General features: G+C 41.8%; 1 long non-coding RNA gene across 5 annotated transcripts in view; it reads right to left on the reverse strand.

Moving 5' to 3' along the window:
• LOC111263966 (uncharacterized) overlaps positions 1–9,354 on the reverse strand; it is a 42,790-nt gene extending 33,436 nt beyond the window's left edge. For all 5 annotated transcript variants that reach the window (XR_002682549.2, XR_015312502.1, XR_002682551.2 and 2 more), the window contains exons 1-4: positions 9,091–9,354; positions 8,801–8,975; positions 5,297–5,483; positions 5,065–5,148 (exon numbers count right to left, since the gene is read on the reverse strand). This is a non-coding gene — a long non-coding RNA (uncharacterized LOC111263966). The remainder of the gene's footprint in view (positions 1–5,064; positions 5,149–5,296; positions 5,484–8,800; positions 8,976–9,090) is intronic.
• Between the last annotated feature and the right edge of the window lie 395 nt (positions 9,355–9,749).

Genomic DNA, 9,749 nt, shown 5'->3' on the forward strand with positions numbered 1-9,749 from the left:
TCCAGACTACCCAGCTAGTAGTAAGCGCCATCTAAATCTAGATCTTAGGCTGTTCCCTCAAAAACTCTATCATCTCCGTCCCGTTAGGGTACGGGTTGGATGAAACAGCCAAATTGAGCTGAAATATGCCTCCTAGTACAAAAGACGGACGGTTGTATTGCATATCGGAACGAACTATCTGCATATGTATATCATATCACTATCTAACACTTGGCATTTGCTCGAGCCATTAATTTTTTTCACGCTTCTGAAATCACCTCTCAACTGTTCGGCCAGTCTATTCTAAAAGCCTATTTCGGGATGTGCGATGGCAGTGCTGGCGCCGTCTTCAAAATTGATGATGAAACCGGCAGAGTTCAGGCTTTTAATTAATGAATTCTAAGGTCAGCAATTCGAATTTGGAGTGAACGAAGAACAAAGTTCTATTTGCTCTTTTGATAGCCGCGCGGCCTCCGACGGTCGACTGCGCGCACTCCAGAGCTCCACGAGAGCGGCCACAATTTAAGAGACTGACCAGGCGAGCTTCATGTCAGATACGGCTGCCTAGGAAACCAGCAGAAAATCACACATCTCTAAAAAAACAAGGGCTCATGCCGGGCCAACTATTTTCATCAACCCGCCATCGCTATGCCATGAAATAGTGATATACATTTGATTGAAGCGCTTAGAAGCCGACATACGCGGTTGTGACGGTGAAAAGTCGCCTTATAGATGCATCCATTTACGTGCCGATTATTACGAGCGTAGCGGTACCACACGTATGATTGATGTAGGGGTTCTTGCAAAACTGGGCATAGATAAGCTTCGTTTCATGCTGGAAGCCAACCGTCTGCCCGATGCATTGCTCAACGGCGATACCCCACGTAAAATTCGAAACATTGAGGAATATTTGCTACTGACACTACGTATTCAGTTCAGCTGAACTGATATCGACAACGTGAGGTGTTGCGCCCATTGCGTGGATGCTTCTGGCGCTGGCTAGCGATGAAGAGAAAGCAAAAAAGAAAAGTGCCTTGGAAGCTGCATTGAAGTGTGGACTCACGGATTGGACAAGCATTGCTGAGCAATGACTATCGACGAAGGTGCCACAGCTCTACGTGTTAGCATATTAGGTTCAATCAATGTTGGAAGGAATGTTGATCTTCCTGTTCTTATCGTGTATAGTGAGACCTGTCCAATAGTGTAGGCGAGATCTAGGAAAAGTAGAATAGAAATCTCTATAGAGTCGAAATTTCATCAGTTTGTGGCACTCTGAGTTATAGAAGCGTTCAATCCACGTCTCGAACTATTTCCAAATATAATAAAATGATATGAATAATGACGAAACGGGAGAAAGACAAGAATATTAGCGCGCGTCAACTAGAGAGGGCTGATGAAGAAATATGTGAGTAGTCTTCGTGGCTAATGGGTATCTTTTTCAAAGAAACGAGAGACACCTAGCCATGTCCAAATGTAAGTGTAGCCAAATGTCCAAATTGATAGAATCGTTATATAACAATCAAAAACTGTGTGCCGATCAGTTTCCGAAAGAGATGCGTGTATGGTTGGATTCAGCTGGACTAGATAAGCCCAGCAAGACCTGTCATATTTTCTGCCCATAATGCCGACCTGAAAAAGGTAACTCGTTTCGTTCATTCAGAGAGGGTAGACACGAACATTTTTAAATGTAGAATGTTTATAATCATGGTAAAAGCTAGGCTACGAGGTAATACTCTAAACAGGAATGAAGCAAGCACAGTATTGATAACTTAAAGCAAATAGCTGGCCGGCTTCCAGCTGATTCAAAGATCAACTATTGCAAGCACTAGCAACTGTGGCCAAACTGTTCACGTTACGAAACACGTCAAGACAATGGACCGTTAACGTCTTGCTTTGCTATTCCTTATCAGTTGAGGCATATCAGCTAAAACGGTAATATGGGCCGCAGACCTAACCTAATAAGGGATGAAACGCGTGATCTGATTGAAGAACATTGGCGCAGCCGTAGGAACTTAAATAAGCGTTCAAAAAGTTGGCGCTAAACAACAAAAATATCTCCATCGAAGCTTTAATTGTAGAGTTAGTTTTAATCAATGGGCAAACATGTAAACACGCGTGGTTATTTTGTGCGAGATATAAACGAAAAAAAAAATAAGCCTTAACAAAATATTTGCCAAACAAGGTTTGATTGATTTCCCGTTTGGCATATAGAAAAAAATTAACAATACGAAAATTTCGTAAATCGTAACCTACGTTGCAAAAATCGTAACCTAAACGAGTAGAGAAGATATTAATGTACACTCAGTAAGGAAATACATAGCAATAGTGAAATTGTTGATTAACAGACAATTCCGTTAATATATAGTACGCTTTGTTGACTAAAACATAATACTTATTCAAGTGGCCTGTTCCATCTATGTTTGCTCTTCGCGGCAATAGAGCCAAGCGGCCTTTGAAATGCTTGCATTGCTGCTCAAAAAGCGCAAGGTCTTTATTTGGGCCTGAATTTGTCTAGTATCTCTACTTGTTAGGGGAAACATATGTTATGTATTAAATGACGCTCAGTGATATTATCAAATGTTAGACCTCGTTGACTTCGACCTCATCATCGTTCTGCTCTGATAGTTATCGAAAATCAATTCAAAGCACTAACACGGTCCACTGACTACCAAACGGGTTGCAATATATGGGGTGCAACGGTCTACACCAATGTATATACGATTACAAAACGGAAATGCACTAATCCTAGATCATACAGACACTGCAGTATATGACTGGCTTAAGTTGACACTGTTCTCTCATCATTGACGAACGATCAATAGGAAAAAATTCTCGATCCAACCGTTCTCGTTCCGTATCCGAAAACTGGCCGCTATTCAGTAGCCGACGCGTGCTTTTTTGCCAAATCCTAGCGTGCACAATTCAGACGTTGTGTCTGGAATATTTTTTATGAAACATACAATGATCAGGTGAATCGATGGCCCCCTACTGGTGTGAACGAGCCATTGGTTACCGAGTGAAGGGCATTCATTAGTGTTCAGTGCACTGAAATGTCGTATACAGACACATGCACTCAGAAAGCTGTGGTATGAAAACAGCGGAAGATCGTGACCTGTGTAGACGAATCAGCGTACGAGTTAACCGCTCACAATGGGGGAGTCATAACAATGCTACGAAAAACAGGCGCGTTTTTATTGAAAACAAGTAGGGATAGGACCTTAAGATGTATCCTTGGGGCCTCATCTAGAATGAAGGAAAACTTCGTGCGTGTGTACCAAGCAGCGCAATGATAAATTTGCAAAACTATCGGAAAGGGAATTGGTAACATCTTTTTTAGCCGATGGCTATATGGGTAAAAGCGTGAAGACGCCCGGACATCTGTTACGCAACGATCGTGTATGTTCCGTGTCCGACCAATGGAAAAAAAACACAGATTCGTTTACATAACGTTTTTTCAATGACAATATAAGAACCAAAACCTCTATTTTTATATTCTAGGTAATTTCACTTTCGAGAAAATAAACGACGTCTAAACCGCGTACATTTTTGTAGAATTCGTCATCCACGAATGCAAAAGCAAATCTGACCACTTGTTAAAATAAATATCCGAATTATTGGACGTTTCCAGTTGAGAATTTTTTCAAGTTGAAGAATAAAAGTTAACTTTATTAAACGATCAACACTTGCAGTGACCGTTCCACCGAGATGATTCAGGATAATAAGGCTAACAGGGAACGGTTTGAGGGCCTATTTTTTTTTTGCCAAAGTGTCCTGTTTATTATAGCGTGTTACCATTAGACGCTTAGAATGCTGACGGACAATCCAATAGATAGATATGCGCTTTTTTTTCCAACACATAATCCTTTGTAGCGCAAATAGGTCCTTCCTCACATGCAAAACCTATGCAATCCAATTACAACAGGCTCTCTTATGCGGCTAGTCTGCATAGGGCAATGCGGCCTGTACTGCAAGCACACTTGATGGAAAATCAGCTACTGATAAAGCCTCAGCCTCCGAGTGCAATGAGGAACTCCTAGCAACGGAGACCGATTACAGGCAGCAACGGATTCAATTGTAGACGTGTGCGTTTGTTGGTGAAGGGTATAGATACCCTGTATAGACTGGCATTCTCGGTAGATTGCCACAAGAGAACGGCCTACGATAAACAGAGCTACTTCTAGTTAACTAACTAGAAACAATTCTGTCGTCTTGGACGTATACCCTGTATATGTAAAGGGAAGGTATGCAATTTTATAGCTGGGCAAACAACTGGCTTTCCCAACATAGCGTCCGGTTGTGTAATTTCACGTAAAGTAATCCATTTTACCTTGTGGCGAATCATATGGGTCTGACTTCGAAAGATAGTGGGTTAATGCTGGAATGAGGCGGGTTTAGTTAAGCAAATTACTATTGTTATTGCAGTATTAATCGATAAGTGGTGCATTGAAAGATGTGGACCATTTCGCTTCGTATGACCGTGCTTACCATTTTTACAACTGCGATCATTTTAATTGAATTTGCTCATTTAGCGTGTAAAGGAAAAATCCATTCTCTGTGTTAAAAGTGACACAAAACTCGTTGTCATACCAATAGAATAACATCTGCTGGACCCGCTCGTACATATCTATCTTTTTACATATACAAACGATTAACTAACTGTATTGCTATCTTCTACCATAACAGGCTCTGCTGCTCGACAAATGTATACCAGTCCATTAACTGTATGGAATTTTCACACCAATCAGATACGATCTATATATATATATATATATATATATAAATATATATATATATATATATATATATAGGTCGTATATGGTAACAAATTAATTAATTAACTGTAGACAGGCAGGTTGCGAAGCAAGCAAAAATAAGGCTAAACTCGCCCCCATGTATCAGGTATACTGTGACAGGTCTTCATGAAGATTGGATAATCAAACGAAACGAAAAACGTTTAACTCAATGAAGTATTCATTTGCCTCGGGAGACAGCTCGGTCTAAATGTTAAATTTCGGTAATTGGTTATCACAAACATAGTTTCAGTGTGTCCAGCTTTTTTGGCGAATCTATATATTATGTCTGTACCTTCAGGTGGTCTACCTTCCACTGTATTATGTACGTAGCCTCTGCATGTCACACAGCAGCAGCAGCAGCAGCAGTCTCCATCACCTGGACAACGCAAAACGTCTCAATCAGTGAATAATATCGAGAGTATTAAATATATGCAAATAGAGTTCAAGACCGTGGATTCGACCATAGCATCGGAACAGGCGAGTAATTAGGGTAGGACCTCATAGGCCTCATAGAGCGTACTTACGAACTCTCGGTGTTGGCATTACGGTATCTTTCCCTTTTAGAGATCGGGATCCATTTACGAGAATTGTCCTGAATTGTTCGGGAGGATTTTTTCTAGCCTTAGAAGCGATGGTCAAGGCTGTATCATTATGATCATTGGGTACCCTAAAAAAGCCCAGTCGATCGTATATTGCACATATGCCACTTTTCTGAAAATAAAATTGAGAAACGTAAGCACTATCCGCGAAAACGTATCGTTCTTCTCATGCTCTCAGTAGCATCATGGTAAAAAGTAGAGGAGGTTTGATTGGAATAATGGAGCTATATTTGGACTGAGCTAAGATAGGCCCGTTGAGTGATGCACGTTTCGTGCATTGCATGTGATCGCTACAGAATTCGAAGTGTGAACGATGAGTGAGTCAGTTAACTCATCAGAATATTCTATTATTGTGTAATTCATTCAAAAAGTAAATTACCAACGTCACATTATCCGTTTCTTACAAGTGCTCATGCCTAATTGCGGCCAAGGGAACAGTCGTCAACTGAAGTAGCTTATTTGGTAAGTTATACTTGCCGAGAAAAATTTCACCGGCAAAAACTTGCAAGAGGCGAAAAATCTACTAAATACTGAGCATCCAATGGCGATAGGCGCTATTTTAGACCTAGACCTAGCACTGCTAGTAGAAATAGAGAACATTTTGCAGAAAACGTACAAGACTCCGCGATTTGTTTCGCTTTACTGAACGTCCATATTCTTTTCTGAGGAATGGACAAGGACGTGTGCAAACAAACCGGTCCTTATACTCGATAAGCTGAGATTCTCTAAAGTTAAGGCTTTCTTTTACAAAAGCTAACGCACCAGAAGCAGGCTTAGTACTCCAAAACTTTAAATTATTATTAAAAAGGTCTTTACCCCAGTGAGGGGTACCGAAGTTTATTAACACATGGCCAACTATTAGCAGATATTGATCGCAGTTTTCTAGTATTATTTTTAACTACATTTTTGAAAACGGTCAGATCTAATTTATAAAATTGAATTGCGTTGTATACGATTCTAACCAAACGATCGCAATATAAATGCATCTTCTATTTGTTCCCAATGCAATCAATTATAATTGGCCTACTACATATAGACGAGGAAAAAAGAGAGTTCTATTAACCGGGCAGCTTCTGCTTCAGGTATTCGCATTGCATACAGTACGTTTTGCCATAAATGTCTGGTCAAAGTTAGTTTCTTCTTGAACACAATGGCAAACAACTGATAAAGAAATTCTTTTGGGGAAGCCATACTCAGTATATCAGTTTCTAATATCAATGTTACGACCAAGTTGTAGATGTTAGGACGAGCGAATCGGCAAAAGGCAATTGAACAGAGTCCTAGATGAGCGCGACCCGACGTCATGTTACAGGCGTCGTATCGCTGTGTGTATACGAATAAATAGACGGAATCAGAGGGTGCAGCAGGACTGATCATATTAGTGGACTGTAGAAAGAGCTGCGCGAGTGCCTGTGAAGGATGAGTTTCGCAGCGTATGATGATAGCTTAGCATGCTTCGTGCAATTTGGTTGCCCTGCGCCTAGTGAACGACCAAATCTAAATACCACTCGAAGAAGCCGCGAAGGAATTCAGGGAGCCGCAACCAGAATCAGAAATGCGATTAGAAAGGCAAACCGACCTGTAAATAGAGATTGCATGTAAAGGAGAGATTGTTTCGCGCTGCCTGTCGGTGGGCTCTCAATAGTCCTGTTTAGGAGTACTGCTGCTGCTGCTGCTGCTGCTGCTGTGCATATTTTTGGGAGTAAGCATAGTACTGGTGAATATTCTCGGCAATGGGGTGATGCCAAGCCCATTACTAACCCTGACCTCGTAGCGTCTTGCCTAGGGGAAAAATCCCCACTCGCGACCTTCTATGCTGCATTTTCACCTCTCCCCTTTTAATCAACCATTGAAGCATTCGCCATTTCGATAGGTTGAGTGGAATCTTTCTCATTTTGCCCTCCACTCTGCTGTTGCTACGCCTGTATTTTTCCCATAGTGGATTTGTCCTTTTGCTTTGACCCGTATGGCGTGTGAAGCTCGCATGGACGCAACACACCGAGGCTGCTGCACTGTCGTGGTGTTCACTGCCAGCTTACAAGTGTCGAAAGCCAGCTGCTTCGTGGGATGCGAATATGTGGAATGCGAAAACTCATAACATATGAGTTGAGCCGTATAACCCACGGTTACCGAATCGACGGGTACGAACTGAGGAGGAGCAAGTTAAGAAATATAACCTGCCGTTATCAACTCAGTGGGAATTATCGAGTAGATCGTTGAAAAACGTTGAGGATCGAAAATTATCCACGGTATGGTCTTGTGAAGGCCGAGTTATACATAACATCTCTATCTAACGGTTATGTTGCGCTTGTGTAGTCGGACATGAGCGTCCGGGGTCTGGGCAGCACATTAAGTAACAGGCTAGCATCCGAATGCAAACATCACATAACCAAACAAGCGTAGGACACATGCAGGGAGGAGCTGCGACTGCAACAAAGGGAGTGCAGGAAATCTTAGCTAGCATTATGCCGTTATTTCGATGTGCAACCATAAGAACCTACAAATATACTATGTTATTAATATGTTTATAGATATAATAGATATTAACAATAAGAGACAAAGAAAACATCAATTAGTTCAATTTCCAGTCAATTAAAACTGCACATTGTAGGAAAAATACAAGAGCACATTGTGTGGCCCGCTAAAATTATTGTTTTAGGTCACAAGAGTCCATTTTTTTGGCTATTTTAGCTAGTAGAGCTAGGTCATGTACAGACACGTCAGTAATCCCCTTATCTTGTTCGGCCCCTTACCCACATTACCTCTATGGCTTATCTTCTTGAAGACAGATTAACTGAAAATTTAGTCAACTTTTAACTTTGGAACACTTATAATAAAGAACAAATCTCCAATCTGCGCTTTTCAAGTAATAGGCAGACAGTCAAATTGTTTACTGGTGTGGAACGTGCCAGCTCTGCAAAATTCTTAGAGTAGTCAGTAAACGGCACCAGCCGAACGCCACAGAGGCTAGAAGGAATGGGTGTAAGCGGTGTTAGGAAGCAGACCTTCTATTCCCTACTTTGTTCTATGCAAAATGAGTAGATCTACAATTTGTCCTCTACGTTTGCTTATGCTGTTTAAAACTTCGAGGCAGTCGACTTTGAGTCTAACTTGCGCTAACCATCACATTTGTTTGTTTTTTTTAGACTCCTGAGTGCGCAATCGTCATGGATGAAGGTACTGCAGTAAGTGCTGCGTATTTTATTGCCATAGTAAAAAATCACAAATAAAATCCGTTTCTATAGAAAGAACTGCCGGTGAAGATTTTTTTGTGCTGGTGAAATGAGGTGACCCTTGTAGAAGAAGCAAAAAGATTGATAAGCGAGAACTTGCAAGCAGGCGGGTAGCCGTTTTACTAGCCTGCAGGGATCTAATTCCCTAACCGTTAGCGCGGCCGCGGCGAGCGGGACCAAAGCAGGTCACACTTACTGCACGACGTCTCTCTACGTCGACATCCTCGTTTACGTCCTGTGTCGTCTTTCCATACGCGATGTATGTAATCGAATTAGACACAATGAGTGGCTGGCTAGATGAGCGTTCCACTAGCCAGGAATCACCATGGCAATGTTCATAGGAGCGGAGCCGACACGAGGTGGTCGAAAGGCTAAAAAGACAGAAAGAGGTAACTTTATTAACCGAGCGCGCGGGTAGACCCACGGGGAAAAGGAGGTTAGTAATGGTGAGCGAGTGAAGGACAAAAGTACCAACATATATCTTACTTTGTTACGGTAGTAGTCAATGTCGACTAAGGCCAGCGGGATCGAAATAGACCTCTCATTTGCCCAAATCATTTAGCCCGCGAGTCAAAGAAAGGGAATTTACAAATGGCTGAGAGCACCAGAGATGTGCAGAGATCCTGGTGGTTGTCCTTCTAATTGCAGCCACAGCAGTAGCAGCTCAAGGAAATCGACTTCGTCGCGTTTGCCGAGCCGGCGCTAGCCAGTGCCTGCCGCTTACATCTGTTGCTAGGCGACTAGCAACTGGCGGGCCTAGGGACATTGACTGTCCTTTTTAAGGCACTAGCTATTCAAGATATCGACAATGAGGAAAATCATCACGCGTAGAGGATTTACGATCGACATATATAGCCCAGTCGGTGGTAGTGGCAGATAGAAAGTTGTAACTTTATATTGCCTTAAGCATTCATCACCGCTGGGTATTTGTTAAGCAAATGCGGTATAAATGAAAGAGGTCACCTCTTAAGAGACTAAACAACGACAGTGACAGAAACAGGCAACACCATCAGTCGGTATACCGAGCACTGCTGCCGTGTAGGCGACAAGAAGTATATCTGAAACGATGTTAAGAGAAGCTTTAAATAAAAAAAAATATTCTGTTGGTGCTAATAAACACACGTGTATATTTCGGACAGTTAACT

This window comes from Varroa jacobsoni, unplaced genomic scaffold, assembly GCF_002532875.2.
Source record: "Varroa jacobsoni isolate VJ856 unplaced genomic scaffold, vjacob_1.0 scaffold_805, whole genome shotgun sequence".
In the NCBI taxonomy this organism is placed as follows: Eukaryota; Metazoa; Arthropoda; class Arachnida; order Mesostigmata; family Varroidae; genus Varroa; species Varroa jacobsoni.